This window comes from Sabethes cyaneus, chromosome 1, assembly GCF_943734655.1.
Source record: "Sabethes cyaneus chromosome 1, idSabCyanKW18_F2, whole genome shotgun sequence".
Taxonomy (NCBI): domain Eukaryota; kingdom Metazoa; phylum Arthropoda; class Insecta; order Diptera; family Culicidae; genus Sabethes; species Sabethes cyaneus.
Window position 1 is genome coordinate 72,035,358 of NC_071353.1, and position 13,437 is coordinate 72,048,794.

The window sequence follows — 13,437 nt, forward strand, 5'->3', positions numbered from 1 at the left end:
TTTCGTAATTTTAAGATAGGTCTTAAGCTTTGCGTAGCGAAAACGCAACGCTAGGAAGAAACGGAATTCAAAATTTGCAACGGAAACGTTTGTTTTCGTTCGTTCGCTGCGGTGTTTCATTTAATGTCGTTGCTTTTTAGTAAACAAATGAATGTAAATCTTAACTTTCGCTTGTTCAAAATATCCTGGAAACATTAAAAAAGTTTACATAACATAGAATTCGCAGCTACAAACACTGATGGCAGATGGAGCAGCCTTTGTGATAAGAGCGTAATAAAAGTGTTATAGTAACTTTGCATCCGGAATATCTGGAGGAATTGAGTGACAGCAACGACAGTATCATGGACCCAAATTTAATATTACAACCTTCCCGGAACGTGTTGGTAGCCTTTTAATCATCTGCGATGCCGTGCATTTGGCATTCAAACTGCTTACTATGCGCCTAGCCCTAATATGGTCTCCAACCCAAATGCTTCGATATATATCATAAAACATAACATGTAATATTCCTACTCGTTCATTTAATCTTTATTAATACTCAAAATCCCAAAGAAAAATCCCAAGTTTGATTTAAGGCGGAACCGAAAGTGGCTAACGTTATTGTGTTAGTGCGACAAACACTGTACTGTACATCTCATGTGTTCGTTAAAAACCGAAACGTTTATTTGAACATTGCATTAGTATTGGTAATATATGTCAAATAGCGGAGCTTGCAAACATAAACAGCTGATCCGCAGCCAACCGCACTGACTACAAACATCCCGAAAAAGGGTTTGTTTTCTTAATCAAGGCATTCCGATTCAATCAAAATTAACAGCAGCAACTGAATAATGCGTAGGATCACTAGGATGTTTAATTAATCCGCTTGCATCGGATTGCGTTTTTGATTCCTACGTTTGCGTTTTGTTTGTTTACTCATCTAAGCTCATCGATGCGGCGAAAGTTGAAAGCTTTTTAAAAGCTCATTGATGTGACGAAAGTTTGATACTGTGTTGCTGTTTTTTCGGAAATCGCTTGTTCAACGAAATATGTGCGTAACCAAATATCTATTAACTAATTACAAATTATACATTGGTCGCTTTTATGAACACGTAATGATCGATATGTTCAGTTAAATTTATTTTCCATTAGCAATTATGTTTTGCTGAGCGTTTATTGATACATAGCAGATCGATAAATTGAATTACAAGTTTTAGGAAATTATAACAGCGCTGGAAGCACTGATTACGCGGCGAAAGCGTGCTCTGCCAATACAGATGCATTTTTAAGGCGCAAAACAATACATGCGTCGAATGGTAGCCATTTATCCAGCCATCTTTGAGCCACTTTCGGTTTCCCCTTAATAGTAAAAAAGTATGAAGTATTTATATGCACCATAATGAAGGTATGCAAAAACGGTATACCCTTAACGCCCAGTGTTGCGTTTTCGCAACGTACCGTTGCGGGACTCAGAACCAAAATTAAAAATACATGTTAGCGGATTTTTCTTAGTTGACCTGAAAGAGAATTTTCCTGAAAGTTTCAACTTTCTATCCCTGCTGGAAAAAGTGTGGGGCTTAATGGGTTAAAGCAAATGGAGCCTGATGGAGCAAATGGGTCTGATTGCAAGCACCTCAATTTTTGTCGTCGGGAACTTAAAGGTCAACAAAATAGTCGCCTGTGACTTGCAGCAGGAACCAGAAAGCTTAGTTGGTGAAAGAAAGTTGATCAAGACTAACGGGATAACTGCTTTAACTTTGCACGTATTGGATAGTTTAGAGATGTGAACTCGTTAAACTGTAAAAGATCTGCTTATCACTAAAGAATGCAACATATTAATAAAACACTTTATTTTTTTGCCCCTTCACATTTCGAAACTTTTTGAAGGAGGGGGCGACATAAACTTTTTTTCAAATTTGTATAAGCCTTATATGTAGCGCCATGAAAAGATTGAATTCCATAACAAAACAGACGCCTTAAATACAAATATCTAATTTTCAATTGATTTTTCGAAAATTCAACCAAGAATGGTTCTATCACTTTGACTCATTTTACAGTGCCGTCTCAGCCATGCAAAATTTGAAAAAATCGGAGGGGTTGTGTACAAGACACGACCGCGTAGGTAACGTAGGACTACGCAAGTCTCTTTGTAGCGATAGAAGCATGTATCCATGCATGTAATAATGCGATCCTTCATATATACATGTAGTGATATCCGAAATTTTTAATTATTCGATTAATCGGTTAGCGTTGTATGCACTAATCGATTAGTTAAGTAATCGTGCTAGTATTATTCGACCACAAATATTCGAATAATTCGTTTAAAAAATTCGATTAATCGGACGATTATGAACGATTAATGGGGTTTAGTCGCATTTTTCTATCTCCTTTGAACTGTTCGATTATGGAATTACTCGTGCCGGCAGTATTCGATTAGAAATTATTCGATTATTCCATGCTCTAATCGATTACTCGATTAATCGAGCGATTACCGGACATCACTATATACATGTGGCATCCCAAGTAACAATTTGGGTTTTATTACACTCTTATGATGGCAATCAGGACCAAAAATTGGTCTTGAAGACCACCATAAGAGTACAATAAAACTCACACTGTTGCTTGGGATACATATATGGCACATGCGTTGAATGTAACATTATCAAAGTAGTAACATTGTATACGTTCAATCTTCAATAAATTTCAGAGTTATTTCAAATAAATCGGCAAACAGGCGCATCCATATAAAATCATATTATAACCGAACTACACCTGTAGTGCACTTTTCCAACACAGATATCAAGTTTGTCTAGCCTTAATCGTCTCGCCGAAAAGAAATTACGTTTGTCATGCAATTTTTTTTAACCTTCCGTTACTCGCGCCAACTTTTGTAACACGGATACTCGCGCGTTGTATTTTGTACAACACTCGTTACCTCGGAATATCTCGGAACCCTGGCTATATAGAGGGTTATTGTTTTCAGCAAAGTTAATCAGTAGGTTAAGACCTTTCGTTTGGGGGATGGAATCTTACAAGTTTGTCACCAGGCGGCGCCAAAACCCGCTGTAAATTGTGCATCTTACAATTGCGGCCATATACAAGTTGCTGCATTCGGAATTGATTGATTGATTTTTTCTAGAAGTTATCATGTTTTCATAGATATTTTTCACATAAAACATCTCATCACACAAAGTAAGATAACATTTCTGCTGTTGGCAGAAAGTAGGGCATCTGTGGTTAGAAAGTAGGGCTGATGTGGTGTGTTGATTTACTTCGGCAGGATGTTTAGAAAGTTTTTTGCACAGTGATTGTATATAGTGTGAAAATTGGATACTTCCGTTCATCAGCCTAGCATTTTTGGTCCACTAAAATATTTTCTGAAAACAGGATCTTACAAATAAACAGATTCCGTAGATAGAACACATTCAGAAAACTAGACCATACACTAGCGCCGTGAAGTCACGAAAATATGAACTTTTGCACACCTGAGGAATGACCATTAACTGCTGAATAACTTTGCAGTGTACAGAAACCATTTTCCTTTATGAAGAAATAAGAGAAAATTCCAGTAGGGACCAAGTGCGGTATCCCTCACACGCCGCTTGCATCGTTTCCTCGATTTCGGTTTATGCTCATCTATTTTGCTGAACAGTTTAAAGCATTAATGTATTGAATAATAAAGTCATTTCGTTCATAATAAGTTTATTGAAGAATACATTTTAGTGTGACATCGATCTGTTACTTTAAAACAAAATGGCATCCAAAAATCTACAAGTGTTGTACAAAATACAACAGCGCGAGTAACGGAAGGTTAATTGGGTGTGTTGCAATACTTGCTCTGAAACATTCCTGTAAATTTGATACAAAAAGATAAGCTTAATAAGTGCTCTGAATATCAGTTTCATCAGTTTCTTCTAGTTTGTACTTCCACTAAGAGTTTCATCAGGCCACAATTACACTTCGCTATGACGAAACTGTTGATATTTTTCTGGTCTTTGTACAAGAAAAAGAGAGAAATATTTTTGCTTTTGTTTTCACGTACGCGTTGACAGTTCTGCATGAGATTTCATGTAAGTGCGAACAGGCTTAAAAATCTTTTTCGGTTCGTCATAGCGAATAGCGCCTCAAATCTTATTTCAACTCAACATCAATCACTATTTACATATATATGAATTTTGATGACATCAAACAATTGTTATGTTAAAATGGCTTGATTGTGTTGCAGGTTGAGAAATCCTTGCAAGTCGATAGTATTACCTTTGTTATATTTTTTACATGGTTTTATTCATTTTTATGATTGAGAGCTACTATATAAGTAAGTTGAAGTTGTTTGCAAAATGTTTTGTACCTGACTGCCTTATACTGAGTTGACGGTCAAATAAATATTGACATCACTACGGATCGCTCCTGCCTTGTCTTACCCATCATTTTCGAAAGAAATTAATTGAAATGCAATGTTTGACTATTGAAACTATGTAAATAATTGCAGGCAACTAACTCACTAACTGACGCAAAGCAGCAAATGAAACGTTCAAAACTATTCTCGGATAAAAAAGACGCTGATTTTCCTCGCTTTGAGAATTGCTGCGTTACGTCACATACACAAATATTCCTTCAGCCCTGTGTCCGTGTAAGACAACAGTTCCGAACAAATTCTTGCAGTACCTATATGGATACAATCTGGCAAAAGGGAAAGATTACCGCCCGCTTTCCGATGTCGTCTCACTTTCAGGACATCAATTTGGATTAGATTCAACGTTTAGAGATAAACTCGGTTGAAAGTTGTGGGTGGTTTTATACTTTATTAAAATTGTTCACTTTCAGGACATCAAATTAGACTATGTTCAATGTTCCAACGAGAACATCGGTTGAAGAAGAGGAATGGTTTGGCACTCTGGCGTAGTTCCCGAGCACAGATTTCAGATTGGACTAGGTTTAATTGCGTTCGTAAAGAATTTTGTTGGGACGAGGGGACTTTGTCACTCTTTCTGGCGTACTTCCCAAGCACAGATTTCAGATTGGTCTAGGTTCAATCTTCGCAAAGAAACTTTGACCTATTGGGACGGGGAGATTTTGTCACTTTTTTTTCTAAAAACACGTTAAAACTATGATGGCGTCTTTTGCAACCAATCACGAAGTGAAGATTTCCAGTTGAACAGTGCTTCATTATTTCCAATTTCTCAACAGTGCGTTGTGCGTACTTTGAAATCAAGATTTCTTTATTGGGGTTGATGCGTAGAAGATTATCCGATAGATTGGTGCAAAAATGTTGAAAATCGATCGGAAAACCGCTAAGCTATTAGCGCTCAAAACCTATCATTTTTCGTGACGCTTGATTTTTTCGATTTTTTGAAATTACCCCCTATACCAGCTACCTTCCTGGAAGACTTAGTCCTACGTCAAAAGGTAAATTCGGAAGAATTTTTTTGCAATCAATTGCTTGAATTTCCACTTTTTTCCATGCTAGAAGCGTTAACACTCCGTAGACTCATTTTTCAAGTTCTTGAGGCTGTAAAATTCACGGATAATTGATTTTATATAAAAATAATTACTTATATCCCACAAATTTTTTTGTTTTGTCCGCTGATTTTTCAAGTAAATTTCAAAGGGGGATGACAAAAACTTAAAAAATAATTTGCAATGGCCAAAATAAGCAAACAACACTAAATGATACTAATTTTACCAAATTTAATTTTTTCCCATGACTGCTTATTTACTGAGCTAGCGTAAATTACCATCCGCGTCAGATTTCAGCAAATGTTTTGGATTTTTAAATTTTTTCATATTAGACAGCTCATGATCAGCACATCAACACATGGCTTAAACAGCTGGACATACACTTAGGAGAAGATAATTGTTGTTTTGGAACAGATTCGATGCTGTTTTGGAACAGACTCGATTTTACAAACCCCCCATCCCCCCGCCCCCCCACTCGCTACCCTGTTCATTTGACTCACGAAACTTCGCCTCCTAGATATCAATTCGACTTAGTGTTTTTTAAACCGATTTTTGAACTATTACGAAGGTAAGACATGAAATCATTTTGACCTGCGCACTGAATAACTGTAACATACAACACTATTGTGTCATACAAGAAATTTTGTTGAAAGTAAAGATATTAAGAGAATACTGCGTAACTTTCTAAGGTATACTAATACTTCCTAGTTTTTCCGCACTGAATGAAATGCTTAGTAGATTTACACATTTACATTTTGTTTTCGTCCGGCACACCGCGTACATATTTATCTATACGTATATGCACGTATGAAAATGTGTGACTTCGCTAAAATACTGCTTGAAAGAAATTACCAACACGCAAACATCAATTCTAACCAATCGTAATAACAAGAAATGTTAATCATGTACACTGTTTGAGACTCCTACCTTTCTACGTGTTTGCCTCCTTACGGCGTAACTCACACTGTCCTTCAAACTTTAGCAGAAGCGTGATGAATAATGGTTTACAATAATTCACTGAAGTCACGTTCAATTAAAAACATTCACACAACTAGGGCGATTGTTTGCAAATAAAAGTTTTCTACCGGTTGCGATTGATTGTTGTATGATGGTTGAGTTTAATCTGGATTACTGCATCAGTTTTAAAACTTTTAATTTTTACTACATATTAACTATCGAAAATTTTAGCAAAACTATGATGTGATTCTCGCGCGATCTCACCGACATTTTATGCGGCAACCATAATACGCATCCACCTAGTACCACGTCCGAATTAAAACTGATTCAATCAAATGAGTTCGCGTAAATATGAGGTGATCGCAAAATGTATACGCTCTTCATTATACAACGTCAACGCTGTGTTGTGAGCTTGCCTATAAACGCGTAAAGAAACTCATATGAGAGTTGAGCAAAAATTTTGGATTGCTGCATTTAGCCCTTGGTTATTGGCGTTGTATATACGTAGCAGCCGTGTTCGTAAGACGACTGATTCGCCCTAGCGACGTAGAGTAATCGTCCGTGTAAGCGTTGTACGGATTACTTGCATGCTGCATATACACGCTTACTTTGCGTTCCCCTCAAAAGATGCTTATTGTCATAAAATTTAATACTGTGCTAGAGAAATCGTTGCACTTTATTCATATTTACCTTGAACCAGAACACACAGCTATTTTTTGAGGTTTCTTGAACATTGGATTAATACATAGTAAGAAATAAGAATATCAGTTATTCAATGACCATAATTTTTTTTTTGTAGAATAAATTTAATTTTTAAATTAATGAAACTCATATGTTCGAATCTCGGCAAAGCGGTGCTGCTGGATGATGATGATGATGATGATGATGATGATGATGATGATGATGATGATGATGATGATGATGATGATGATGATGATGATGATGATGATGATGATGATGATGATGATGATGATGATGATGATGATGATGATGATGATGATGATGATGATGATGATGATGATGATGATGATGATGATGATGATGATGATGATGATGATGATGATGATGATGATGATGATGATGATGATGATGATGATGATGATGATGATGATGATGATGATGATGATGATGATGATGATGATGATGATGATGATGATGATGATGATGATGATGATGATGATGATGATGATGATGATGATGATGATGATGATGATGATGATGATGATGATGATGATGATGATGATGATGATGATGATGATGATGATGATGATGATGATGATGATGATGATGATGATGATGATGATGATGATGATGATGATGATGATGATGATGATGATGATGATGATGATGATGATGATGATGATGATGATGATGATGATGATGATGATGATGATGATGATGATGATGATGATGATGATGATGATGATGATGATGATGATGATGATGATGATGATGATGATGATGATGATGATGATGATGATGATGATGATGATGATGATGATGATGATGATGATGATGATGATGATGATGATGATGATGATGATGATGATGATGATGATGATGATGATGATGATGATGATGATGATGATGATGATGATGATGATGATGATGATGATGATGATGATGATGATGATGATGATGATGATGATGATGATGATGATGATGATGATGATGATGATGATGATGATGATGATGATGATGATGATGATGATGATGATGATGATGATGATGATGATGATGATGATGATGATGATGATGATGATGATGATGATGATGATGATGATGATGATGATGATGATGATGATGATGATGATGATGATGATGATGATGATGATGATGATGATGATGATGATGATGATGATGATGATGATGATGATGATGATGATGATGATGATGATGATGATGATGATGATGATGATGATGATGATGATGATGATGATGATGATGATGATGATGATGATGATGATGATGATGATGATGATGATGATGATGATGATGATGATGATGATGATGATGATGATGATGATGATGATGATGATGATGATGATGATGATGATGATGATGATGATGATGATGATGATGATGATGATGATGATGATGATGATGATGATGATGATGATGATGATGATGATGATGATGATGATGATGATGATGATGATGATGATGATGATGATGATGATGATGATGATGATGATGATGATGATGATGATGATGATGATGATGATGATGATGATGATGATGATGATGATGATGATGATGATGATGATGATGATGATGATGATGATGATGATGATGATGATGATGATGATGATGATGATGATGATGATGATGATGATGATGATGATGATGATGATGATGATGATGATGATGATGATGATGATGATGATGATGATGATGATGATGATGATGATGATGATGATGATGATGATGATGATGATGATGATGATGATGATGATGATGATGATGATGATGATGATGATGATGATGATGATGATGATGATGATGATGATGATGATGATGATGATGATGATGATGATGATGATGATGATGATGATGATGATGATGATGATGATGATGATGATGATGATGATGATGATGATGATGATGATGATGATGATGATGATGATGATGATGATGATGATGATGATGATGATGATGATGATGATGATGATGATGATGATGATGATGATGATGATGATGATGATGATGATGATGATGATGATGATGATGATGATGATGATGATGATGCCCAAGCAACAATGTGAGTTTTATTGTACTCTTATGGTGGTCTTCAAGACCAATTTTGGTCTTTAATGCCATCATAAAAGTATAATAAAACCCAAATTGTTACTTGGGTGATGATGATGATGATGATGATGATGATGATGATGATGATGATGATGATGATGATGATGATGATGATGATGATGATGATGATGATGATGATGATGATGATGATGATGATGATGATGATGATGATGATTTTGCCGTGAGTTGAACCAGGTTGTTATGGAAGCCAGTTATTACCGGTTTCAAATCCAGCTTTTTTACCTGGGGATCCATGATTCGCTGATACCGCGTAACCTTTGAACCCTTGAAAATGTTACTCAATTTTCTATCTAATACTACCCAAGTAACAATTTGGGTTTTATTACACTCTTATGATGGCATTTAAGACCAAAATTTGTCTTGAAGACCACCATAAGAGTACAATAAAACTCACATTGTTGCTGGGGTAGAGTAAAATCTTAGGCTCAAACGGCTTTCTAAGACTTCGCCCTTCTTAATCAATAGCCTTCGCAGGCTGTTAAAGTACTGGACAATTACGGGACTAATGTAACGATCCTACTGACTCTATCTAGCAGCACCGCCCAACTGAGGCTCGAACGTAATGACTGGCTTGTCAGATCAGTATCGTACCTTGAAGCTAACAAAATAAACGCATTATTTTGTCTGTAACCAAAACCAGGCCCCTGTCAGGACGTCATGTTTTTATAGCATTGATCGCAGCTTGCTCCCTAAATGTTTTACACAAAGTTGAAACTGACACATGTGCACCTAAACTTTAGTTGATGCAAGCAGCTCACTAACATTCTCTTATCCGTGGTAGGATTCGTAGTGGGCCGAAAAAAGAAGTTGGAGTTATAAACGTAACAATATTCGTGAACAGACATGAATGGCCTGGTTAAAACCCCAGCGCGGAGTAAACGCATACTCAAACCAATTATGCCAAATTGCATACATGACAGACGTCAGTAACGTAGTTGCACTTAGCGTTAGAGGATAGATTTAGGCGTGTTGGTCATACATACTGGTTAACTAATAACGGAGTGCATCTAGATTATCACAGCAAAAGTGTTTTTTCGTGGAAGTGATAGAAAATTTGGTTGAGTAGGGAAGAGTAGTCTTTTCTTAAGGTCTTTTTCTTAAGGTTTTTGCTGTTTGTCCCTTTTGTTCAAGATGCTGATAAAGTATTGTCTTTAACCAGCCGACTTGCGACAGACATATTTTATTGTATACCTGCATCACACTCTCACGTTTGTGAGAGCGAGCGTGTTTCAAGTTATCATTCTCATTGGTGTTGACATTCCTTTGTCATAATATTTTGTTATCGTGATACATTCTGGTTGCTATGTAAAGCAAAGCAAAGCCTAGGTGCTACATTCCGTTATCGAAACTTGACCAAACATACATAGCAACCAATGTCTCCCAGTTGGCTTCGAGTTATGACGCTGGCCTAATAAGCCAGTCGTCGTATGTTCGACTGGAACAGGCTGTTAGAGTCAATAGGATCGTAGCAACTGGCCCTGCAACTGCAATTGTCCTGCACTCTAACAGCTAATGTTTTTACACGACAGATTTCGCAGCCAGCTGTGCAGGACAATTGCAGTTGCAGGACCAGTTGCTACGATCTTATTGACTCTAAAGGCCGTATCCCGCTGGCCGTTGCCGTTCTGTTGCAGCGGTCCGGTTCCTTTCCGTTTTCAATCACATTTGCACAATCGTTATCACCCATTTCTCTTTGTTCACTATACGTTTGATCAGAGCGACTGGCGACAGAGCGCATTTGAACTTATGGTCAGAGTAGCCAATTGCACAGAAAATTCTATATTTTGCAGCAAGAACGATTGATTGCTGCATTCGCATTTCGCGATTAACCGATAATGATCGGAAATTTCACACTAAAACATGAATATTTGAAAGGAAATTCCTCTTTCTTCAGGCTTTTGATTTCATCATAAACAAAAACGATACGGTACGAAATTCGATCAAAATTAAAAGCAGAACGCTGACTGTAGTTAATTTATTCGGTGTAACTAGGAGATCCGGAGACATCAAAGATAATATCAGCATGGTGAAAGAATTGTTTAGAAATTTTTTAAGAAACTATAAGTTTGCTTTCACACGTTTACGGTATATTTCGCGTATTTCGCATTGGTTACCTGCCTGGTATTGGCTAAGTGATGTTCAAACCAAATCAAACAAACAAAGTTTAATACTTCGGCACATCCGACGAGGTTGTTAGCCTGAGCAGGTATGATCCAATCACTGGCTCAATTTTGATTCAGTTGATAGTACCGTCTCAGCTGAGCAAAATTTAACAAAGTTATGTATGGGACATTTGTAGAACTGGTTATTATCTAAAATTTTGATGAAAACGTTTTGCTGTATCTTTTGTAGCGCGACAATCCTAGTACCTCATTAGTAACTAAGTGAACGTTCATCTAGTTACCAATGAGGTACTAGCATTGTAGCACCATAACTACAAATAGCAAATTTTATTCAGCAACATTGTAAATAATAACTAGTGTATTGCTAATGAGAATGTATTGCTAATTTCCCAGCTTTTCGTACGCGATGAATTATTACCGCCGCGGGCAAAACCGTCGCCAGAATCGTCGTGAGGGCAAATATCGTTTATTTTGTCAAGTAATTCAGTAGCGTACGTGCTAGACAAGCAAAATATATACTTAAAACTGACACACAGCCAAGCAGATTCTTTTTGTGGCGATTTCAAACTGTCAAAAAAGTGAGTCGCAAGTTTTGTTATCAAAGAAACGGGAACTGAACTGTTCTTTCCTGTCAATGTAGAAGAATACTTAATATCAAATCGTTCTGGCTGATATCTATGCACAATATGTTATATTTTACGGATTTCTTGTGATAAATCGTCACACAAAGTGTATAATCACAAAAAACAATTTTCAGTAGTTTACAGGAAACAAAATTACCTAAGGAAAAAGAGATCTGTAAATTATTGCGGAGATTCCACCTTTTTAGACTCCCACGCGAAAATGATTAGCGTTGTTATTTTCTGCGTGTCCCACACATGTTTGCAGTTTAACAATTTGAATCAGTTTTTCGTGATTGCCTCCCCACTGCTCCTCCCCCAATAATCAGTAACTTTAGCACGTATTTTGTTTAATTTTTGTACTAAAGCATAACAATCAATTTCTTAAGTAAGGCGGGGTGTATATAAGATAAAAGTCAGCAATCTCTATTGACAAACTCTTCAGCATCACTCCTTTCATATACGGCATTTTATATATTTCCTAGTTGAATTATTTGTTTGAGAAATCCCACATGTGCGTTTCATCCAACTGTATGAAAACAACAAAAAACTGATTTTCTCAAAATATTACCCATCCCAAATTAAAATGGGTTTGTGGAACTAACTTTGTCTAGAACTTTGAGACATCTTGTAGGAATATACTCGAGGATTCAAAACTGTCAACAATTTATGAAAATTGACTCATTTCAAATGGCGTTTGTGGGGTTTCTCAAACAAACGATTCAATTCTGTAACAACAAACAAACGATTCAATTCAATGTAAGTTTTCTTACCGATTAGATAACTTATAATGCCAGCTACTGATTCACGCAAAGCATATACGTTCAAGTCATAGCGTCGCCGTGATGAGCGGAAAAACATAGAAGCGTACAAAATTTCTTATTGTTACTTATGTTCTTTTAAAAAACTGCTCGAGAAATGTTTCGTAACAGTTTCACTAAGTACATGAAGACATCTACATTTTATATCCGATTTTGACGAGCTTAAACATAAATTATATGCAACTGTTTGACAAATGCATTATTTATATCTGCATCTATAAAAAATAACTAAACCTGAATGTAAAAATATGATAAAAGCTCAAAAAGATTATTTTTTATTATAAACATAGTCTAAAAAATTCATTTTGTTTGCTAATTTTGCTTGGCAGGAAAAATATAGCTATTTGTTTGAAACGGTTTTTTCTAATTCAAAACCTATTTAAAAAACTTTGCTTTAATGGCATAAATACAAAATCTAAATGAAACTCATATTTTAGAAGCCAAAACAATGCAATTTTAATTTACGTTTCAATGCCAAAACATCCGTCGTGTACTGCAAATAATATTTTTGGATCATTTCATATTTTGTGCACAATACATATAACTTTTATGTACTAGAAGTCTCATTAACTAAGCTGCAGTTAATTGTACAAAATGTAACAACACAACTAGACTCTGCACATAAATATTTTATTTGAAACGCGACAGTTC

The 13,437-nt window shown here is 36.0% G+C and overlaps 2 protein-coding genes across 3 annotated transcripts in view; one reads left to right on the forward strand and one right to left on the reverse strand.

The window, feature by feature from the left end:
- The window catches only part of LOC128739200 (tissue inhibitor of metalloproteinase), a 54,094-nt gene extending 47,407 nt beyond the window's left edge, over window positions 1-6,687 (reverse strand). Inside the window, exon 1 of one of the 2 annotated variants that reach the window (XM_053834638.1) lies at window positions 6,364-6,687. The gene's annotated coding sequence lies outside the window, so the exon portion shown is untranslated. Of the gene's footprint in view, window positions 1-5,936; window positions 6,052-6,363 lie in introns of those variants that run through there. The other variant, XM_053834647.1, reaches the window with a different exon arrangement.
- The window catches only part of LOC128739191 (synapsin), a 216,885-nt gene that overhangs the window by 142,978 nt on the left and 60,470 nt on the right, over window positions 1-13,437 (forward strand). The window lies entirely within an intron of this gene.